Genomic DNA, 8916 nt, shown 5'->3' with positions numbered 1-8916 from the left:
CCATGGAGGCTGCCACCATTATGGCTTCTACCCTTGCTACTTCAGCTCCTGCACTTAGAATCACTAGGGCTGTTGTGAAGAAAGGTACATGCTCTATCTTCTTCTTACCTTCATCATTTCTCTTTATTCTTGTTTCTCACTAGTTTAAGTACTTGTTTTTGATGGTATAGGGACTTCGCAGGAAACCTCATCCCTACAAGAAAAAGCTCTTATTACTCTAAAGAGAAAACAACAAGAATCAGTGAAAAGAAAGGCCTAGGTAAAGACTGAGCCTGTGGTAGAGGCAACTAGGATATCCTCAGAGGAAGAAAATGAAAAGAAAGAAGAGTTTCCTCTAAAAAAGAGGATGATGCCAGTCTCTCCTACTACCAAACTTATCATTAACTTTGCCCATAAAGCAGCTGCCCAAACAGTGGAAAAGGAACAAGCTAAGAAGACTCTTGTCTTCTAAAGGGCAGAGAAAAAGAAGCAATAGAAAATATTTAAGGAGGAAGCTGCTATTGCTGAGGCAGCACAAAAAGAAACTGTACGGAAGAGTAAGGTTGCTGAACACCATACCCTTCACAGCTCTCTAATCACCACTGCTGCAACTGATGATAACTCTCTTCATTCTTTTCTTACGTCTTATAGCATTCATATTGGTATTGTCTTATACTTCTTACTTTTGAAATGCAGAGGCTACTACCCTGCATTCTTCTTTTTTAATGCCAGCTTCTATGACACCTGTTTCTTTAACCGTGCATGTCACATCAACAATACTTGCTTCTTTAGCATCACTAAGAGAAAGCTCTTTGAAAAGAATTGAGAGGCCTTGTCTTAGTTCTTCAGAGTTAGAGGCTACAGAAGAAAGAGAGAAAGAGGAGACTAGTCCTCTAATGAGTATGGAGCCCCTGCAAGTAATGCGTCTAGTCCCTACTATCTCCTCCACACTTATTGTATCTACCTCCTCAATTCCTTCGAGCCTTATCATGCCAACTATTTTCCTTTCTTCATCTCCCGTCCATGGCGCTATTGAGTTTCTCAGCCTGCCTCTTATGCCAATAGTTGTACCTCTGCGTACCTCCATACCTTCCACAGTCCTAGTGACCCCCTTACCTATTGAGAGTACCCTTGTTGCCACTTCTGCTTTGATGACAGCTAGTACTTCTAGGACTGACACTGGTAGCACACCAATACTTCCCTTACTGTCTAACTTCGATCCCACTTCTTTAGACTTATTGGTTTCCAGGACCATGGATGATGTTGTGGCATCTTCCTTTTCTTCTCCTGCATCAACCCTTCCAGCACTTCCTTCTATAAGTGGTCCTTCTGCAGTACGTTTTTCAAAAGTGGAAATGAACACCTTCAAAGTCCAGCTTACAAGCCTATTTGATACACCTACACTAGCGCTTCTAGCCGGTAGTGAAACTGAGCCACTGGCCCTAGCTGACTCCTTACTGGAGATCATTAAGAGCTCTACTACTGCTAAGTCTACTTCCTTACCGCATATAGACTTGGACACTTGTTTGGAGTTAATAAGGACCTTCTCAAGGATTCCATATGAAGCATTACAAAGACCAACTATCAAAAATGGATTCTTTATGTGCTTGCCAACTCTTCTAACAGTCCAATGTTTTCTTCAAAGGCCACTTATCTCAGGCAGTAACAACCTTTGATCTCTATGTCAATAATTGCCAAACTGCTAAGGCTGCAGAGAAGGAGCTTCAAAGAGACAAGGAGTTTGTCTCTCATATTCACTCTGAAGTCTCAACACTCAAGGGACAACACTCCTCTGCCTCAAAACTTCAAGCTCAACTCTTACACAAAAAGACAGAGTTGGAGAAGGAATTGGCAGCAGTTAACCTTGCCTTGGAGCAGAATGCAGAAAGGCTGCACACCTCACATCAAAGGTTGTCAAGCCGTAAACAAGAGATGAACACAGCCATACAACTATTCCTAACACTTAAGAACAGAGAACTCATTGTAAAGGAACAATTAAAACAATGTAATGACTTCTGGGCCAACTTATGGCATGATGTACATAAATTTTTGTGAAATGAAAACACTATTATTTTTGTACAAGTGTTTGTTACCTTTGCTTGATGTTTTCATACAATATTTTAAACTCTTTGCGTTTCCCATATGGTTGGGTAATAAGGTTTCAAATATTTGCCATTGATTTTCTTAAGATGAACATATCTATTCATATTTCTTAAATGGTAAACACCTCCAGGCAGGACTCTATGAATTTGGTATGGTCCCTCCTAATTAGGTGACTATTTGCCAAACTTTTGGATCTTAATACCCATGGGAAGTATCGTTTTCCAAACCAAGTCTCCTTCATTAAAGCTGATGTGTTGAATCCTTTTACTATAACTTTTGGTTGTTTTCTTCTTTTGTAAAAAGATATTATTTAATGCCCAAATTCTGGCTTCATCCACACCCTTTAATTCTAGATGCATGCTTTGATGATATTGATTAGTAATTAAATAGTCTTGGCACTTTACCTTCAAGGACATAACATTAATCTCCACATGAAGTATTGCATAATGCCTATATACTAAGGCATAAGAAGTAATTCATGTACTTGATCTTTGAAAAGTTCTATAAGCCCACAAAACATCTAACAACAAGTTGTGCCAATCTCTAGGATTGTCTTCCACAACCTTTTGTATCCCCTTTTCAAGGATTTGTTTGAGGATTCTACTTAACCATTTGCTTGTGCATAGTAGGGAATGGAATTAACAAAGCTAATTCCATATTCTGTTGCGAAAACTTTTACCAAATTTCCATCAAACAAAGTCCCATTGTTCACAGTTATGGTCTGTGGAATACCAAATCTATAGACTAGCTCCTCAATAAAGTCAATCAATTTTACTTGATCCACAGTTTTATAAGGTTTAGCTTCAACCCATTTGGTAAAGTAATCTATGGCTACTAAAATGAAACAATGTTGCTTCAAAGAGGAAGGGTAAATTTTTTCTATCATGTCCATTGCCCACTCTCTAAATGGCCAAGACTTCACCACTGCATGTAGATTAGCTACAGAAACATGCCTCAACATACTATGCCTCTGACATGCTTGGCAACCCTTTGCATACTCGATGCAATCTTTAAGAATAGTTAGCTAATAATAAGAATGCTTTCGAAGTAACCATCTCATCTTAACACCAAGCTAATGAACATAACAAATACCTTCATGTACCTTAGCCATGGCAGTCAATGCTTCTTTTGGTCCTAAGCATTCCAATAAAAGACCATCTGCCCTCTCTTATAAAAAGCATTCTCATACACAATGAATTGCATTGACTGTAATTTAATATTTCTACTGGCCTTCAAAGAAGGGCCATTTAAACACTGAATGATTGGATGCCTCCAATCTTGTTATTCCAAGTCATTTTGATTAGCCTCTACCAATATACCTTGCTCTGCTAAAGGTGGTATTAGCTTTTGATATGTTGCTTGACTCACATCTACTTGAGTATTATCCATTCTTTTGAAATTTAAAGCTTTTTGTGCCACATCATTGACTTTATGATTCATGAATCTTGGGATACGAGTAACATTTGTCACTTGGAATTGAGAGAGCAAATGTAATGTAGTAACATAATATGGTAATAGACTCAAACTTTGACATTTAAAAACTCTTTTTACTTGGTTAACTACCAATCACTACAAGAAAATAGATTTTTTACGGCACCACATCAACGACACACAATAAATGCAAGTCATAGTTTCTCACTTTTACGACTTGCTTTTTTTGTATGTCGTAAATAATTTTTCAACCACGGCATGTCTATTGCGTAGGCCGTGAATGTTAATAATGATGATTTTTTTACGGCTTGCAATGTTAGTCGTAAATAATAAAACTTTTTATGACATGCATATGGCATGTTGTAAATACATCAACTATACACAAAACACATACACCAGCTGTTAAAAGTATTACGCTTTTCACAGCGCATAAAATGCTAGCCGTTAAAAATATTACACTTTTTACGACACACAATTTATGTCATGAATGGTATGAGTGAAAAAAAAAAATAAGCGCCAAAATAAAATTTCTAGCGCCAATCACCAAAAAGAAAATATATTTCAATTTTTTTTTTTCTTCAAAATAACTCTTTGCCTTCTAGTTCGTCTAATCAGAAAGGAAACATAGCAAGGGCTTCAATCTCTCTCTCTCTCTCTCTCTGATGATGAAGGCCGAATCAAACCCTTGTTTGACACAACAAGATCGTAGAACTGCTTTGGGTATTCTTTTTTCAATGGGGGTGAAAATTGATTTTTTAGGTTTGATTTGGGTGACTGGCGAAGAGAGGGAACCCTAAAACTCCTCATTCCTTAATTACAAATTTCAAGTCATCTTCTCTCTCTTCTTCCTCTACATGCTTCTCTCTTTCGTGCTTTCTCTCTCTATAAGTGCTTCTTGTGTTAGCTACTTTGTGCGTTGAACTTGTTCAATGAAAGTCCTCTATGAAAATTCTTTACTATATACCTAGTTTGGAAGCTTTTTAAAGATGTATGTTGTGAAGAGAGATGGGCATCAAGAGACTATGCATTTCGACAAGATCATTGCTCGTCTCAGGAAGCTCAAGGGCATCACTACCACAGAACCTTATGTCTTTCCCTAATCGACTGCCTTATTCGCCGTAACTCATTCTCCTCTGCACAACAAGTCATTCAACAAATCATAATGCAGTGTTCCTCACTCCCTGATGCAATCTCAGCTGTCGATTATGTAACAAATCGAGGTATCGAGCTTGACCGCCCTTATTCAAAAACTTGTTCGTTTTGGTGAATATCAGGTGGGTAAGGTGTTGTATATTGATAGCATTATAAGCAAAGGTGTTTGTCCTTATTCATTTTTGTTTGATTCTATGGTGATATGTTATTGTAAATTAGGAGAATTGGAAGAAGCAAAAACCCATTTTGATAGGCTTATTTTAATGAAATCTGTTAATTTTAAAGGGGCTTGTAATGCTCTCTTTGAGGAGCTCTACAGTACTTTATTGGGGTCAATGATGCTGGTAGTCTTCTAGGTTATTGGTGTTATAATATGCTGGTTGATGGGTTGTGCCTCAAGGGACATTTAAATGAAGCCATGTATGTGTTTGATATAATGCATGAGAGAGGGATTCCATGTACTGTTCATTTGTACAAGACAATGGTTCATAGTTTTTGTAAGAGATGATGGGTTGAAGAGGCCGAGTTGCTGAGTACAGAAATGGAGTCTTGAGGTCTTTTTATGGATAAAGTAATGTACAGTACTCGTATTAATGGATACAACAAGAACAAGAAAATGAAAATGGCTCTGATAAATTTCACCATTATATTTTTTTTTAAACTAATTTTGGAATTTTTTTCGTATATTTTTATTGCAATGTCTTGGATTTGGACTAAAGTTGTGCTCTGGGATAAAGTTTTTGGACAGGTACTTTTTTGTATGTGTATATATATATATATATGCATTTGATTATTATTCAGTTGATTATTATGTTAATTTTTCCTTTTAGCTAATGAAATCTTAGTTTCAAATTCACACCAATTCAGGGTACCAGAATTCATGGCTTGAGAGTTTTGGGTAAGATGTATTTTTTTAATCTCTTCTAAACTGTTCTATATTTTCTCTTGTGTTGGTGTGAATAGGTGATGCTTTTGGTGTTGGGAGGACTATATTTTCTTTTAGGTAAGAAACATCCTTTTGTGTGTGTGTGTGTGTGTGTGTTTTTTTCCTACCCTTGATAAGCATGACACTGCTATGAAAAGAGTAGAGTTGCAATTCCTGGGATTGAGGTATGGTGCCTATTATGTGTTTGGTATTTTGTGTGATTGAAAAGATTATGTATGTTGCTTGTCATTCATTGATTGAGCCTAAGCCAATGGTTTTGAATATGTTTATTTGATTTTTTTCCTTTTTTTAAATTTTTTTTTTATATTACTACAACATATTTTAGACAACAAAAGAAGGTCCTCTATTGCTATGGATGATTCTTGTAGGTGAGAAACCAATTCTTTTTTTGAAAAAAATTGAAATATTAAATGTTTTCTAGTCATATCTAATGTTGAAATTGCCTGTTTAGTTATATGAAGACACACAACACAACTAGATTGATATCTTGTATTTGTCTGCCTTTGTTACCTAGGATTTGATAATGATTCTGTGATTACTGTTAGGAACCCCTATGTGGCTCAATATCAAGTTAGCTTAGGAATTCACTTCAGGGTCTAAATATCTCGAGTGAAGTTCTTGAACAAGTTGTGCAACTTGTTACCAATGATAACCTTGATTTGGGTTGTGCACTGATTGAACAAGCTACAACGGGGAAGGCTAGATTGCTTTCTTTCTTGAATACAATTGCGTTTATATATTCTCTTGAGTACTTATATCCACGTTATTATCAACCATGGGTGGAAGAGCAAGCAATTTTCAGTTTTACTTATTCAGAAAAAAAAAAAAAAAAAAAAAAAAAAAAAAAAAAACTATTTTTGAAGTTGTATAAAAACCTAAGATTACTCTGACTTTCCATGTATAGATATATATATATATATATATATTGTTTTACCCATACTACCTACTTTCTTTCTCATTTTGCTTAAATGGATTGGGTGGAGGTTCGTGTGGTACATATCCATTTATGCCTGTCCTTTTTTGTTTGTGTGGTGGGAATAGAACATTTTTTTCTTCTTTTACAAATTACTATTTGACTAGAATTTAGAATAGGTTTGTAGCTTCTTCTTCTTTTTTTTTTTTTTTTTTTTTTTTTTTTTTTTTTTTTTTTTTTTTTTTTTTTAGAGAGAGAGAGAGAGAAAAGGAGTTTGCTTTATATGGTGGCTACAATTGAAAAGTGAGTTTAATGTGGGTGGGTTTGCTTTGTGGGTTTAAAAGTTAGAGAGAGAAGTGGGTTTAATTAGAGAAGTGGGTTTGCTTTATATTGTTGTTTTGAAAACTAGAAGAGATTTGGTTAGGTTGGTCTTCATAAGTCAAACCCGTCTTGAATCCTTTGCACTTTAAAAGATCACAATCACTGTTGCATCTCAATACCTCTTGACAATTGGCTTTTGTGTTTCTCTTTGATGAGGTCTATGTGATGATAATGAGCAGGTAACATGGATCCCTATGTCATCCTGACTAGTCGTACTCGGGAGCAAAAAAGCAATGTTGCATCAGGTTTGCTTTGCTTTATATTGCTTTATATCAGCCCAAATTTTTGCTTCTAGACTTAGTTAGATTGCCATTTGAATTTCAATTTTTATACTACATGATATCTGAAACTGTTGGTGACTATCCATGAAATCATATAAAATCGACATTGATATGTATAATTTTAACACTCTGGTTCATTTGTACATTGTTCTTAATTTGATTTTTCCTGTCTATAAATCTGCATCTATGATTGAATCTAGCAATTATTTCAATGTAAAATAAGAATTCATTGATATTTTATTTTCATAGTTCATTGTGTTTCAAAATGTTTTTGAAGATCACAATATGTATACCATTGCATATAGAGTTCTCATTTTACTTGGAATCACTAGAAGATGCCATCTTATCAAAATCTGCATATTGTCATGTGGGATGTTGACACAGTTCCCATTTTTGCAATTTGTTTTGTTATTATTTGGCAGGGGTCTAGACAAAACCAATCTGATGTTTTCAAGGTTTCTACCCAGCTGAATGAGGTAAGCTACACATGTTTAAAGAATCTTTACACTTCACTTTCATCTCTTCTTTCTATTCTCCCTTTTGTATATTGATGTGGCCTTTTTGCTCAAATCTTTCCCCCACATCTAAGGTTACTACCAAGAAATCTTCAAATTCTGCAGCAGTTCCCAAGGCAAAGTCAGAGGAACCTACAAAAGAATCTCCTACTCAAAATACTGTTCCAGATGTGTCATCCATTTCAGCATTTATGACCCAAGTGGCATACATTGTTAAGTGCGTTAAAACAACCCCATTCATCTGTTCATAGAGTGTTTCTGTATTTTTTAGAACATAGTTTTGGATGGTTTAAACTTTTTGTACAGTTTAGAACTTAAAGATATAGTTTTCGAATGTTTGGAATGTACAGACAATTGTTGAATGTTTATAATTTATGGATATAGTTTCTTTTTGATGTTTCAAACAATATTTTGCTGGTTGATTGATGTTTTGTGATGCTTGTTTGTAATATTTGTTAGATTGTACAAAATTGGTCAAATGGAACCTATTGAATTTTAAAAAAAAAAAATAAAAAAAAAACTGCATATTCTACGACAGGCATAATAAGTCGTTGTATTACATATTTTACGACGCGCAATCAGCGTCGTTATTTGTCTCACTAATTAATGGTGTGCAAAAGTAGTCATAGAAAAAGTAATGATAACGCACAAAATCTGTCATTAAATAGTTTTTAACGGCGTACTGTAGCATGTCGTAGAAAAAGTAACAACGACGCACAAAATCTACCATTAAATATTTTTTAACGGTGTACGAGTTATGTCGTTGAAAGTGAATGACTTTCCACGACTGGTCATAATATGATGTGCACTGCACGTCGTAGAAGGGTTTTTACAGCGTGCATTGTATGTCGTAAAAGCCCTTTTTTGTTGTAGTGAATTGAGAATCTCTAAATATGTCAACTATATGAGCCTGCAAACCAATATATATTTCAAATCCCATAACCAAAGCTTCATACTTAGCTTGATTATTAGAACAAGTGGTTTTATTAATTCTAAAACCATGTGTAGTTTCTATACCTTGTAGTGATTTGATCACAACACCAATCCCAACTAGATTATTAGCTTTTGAACCATCGAACCACATTTGCTATGGTTCTAAATCAGCTGTGTCAAGGTCCATTATTTCATGACTTTCTGCTTGACATGGATGATCAGCTAAGAAATTGGCCTATACTTGACCTTTTACTGCCGTTTGGGGTACGTATTATAAGTGGA

At 35.3% G+C, this 8916-nt stretch overlaps 1 long non-coding RNA gene across 5 annotated transcripts; it reads left to right on the top strand.

The window, feature by feature from the left end:
* Positions 1 to 4067: 4067 nt before the first annotated feature.
* LOC145792585 (uncharacterized) lies at positions 4068 to 8108 on the top strand. 5 transcript variants are annotated; one of them, XR_014332029.1, is made up of 6 exons: positions 4644 to 4733; positions 5385 to 5413; positions 5629 to 5668; positions 7085 to 7150; positions 7609 to 7662; positions 7776 to 8108. It is a non-coding gene; the product is annotated as an uncharacterized LOC145792585 (long non-coding RNA). The 5 variants fall into 5 exon arrangements; XR_014332027.1 differs by lacking the exon at positions 5385 to 5413 and having other exon boundaries at positions 4068 to 4733; XR_014332028.1 differs by lacking the exon at positions 5385 to 5413 and having other exon boundaries at positions 4123 to 4787.
* Positions 8109 to 8916: the final 808 nt, after the last annotated feature.

This window comes from Camellia sinensis, chromosome 6 (assembly GCF_055761805.1).
Source record: "Camellia sinensis isolate YWXY chromosome 6, ASM5576180v1, whole genome shotgun sequence".
In the NCBI taxonomy this organism is placed as follows: domain Eukaryota; kingdom Viridiplantae; phylum Streptophyta; class Magnoliopsida; order Ericales; family Theaceae; genus Camellia; species Camellia sinensis.
The sequence above is the reverse complement of the archived record's forward strand: the minus strand, read 5'-3'. Positions and strand labels throughout refer to the sequence as shown.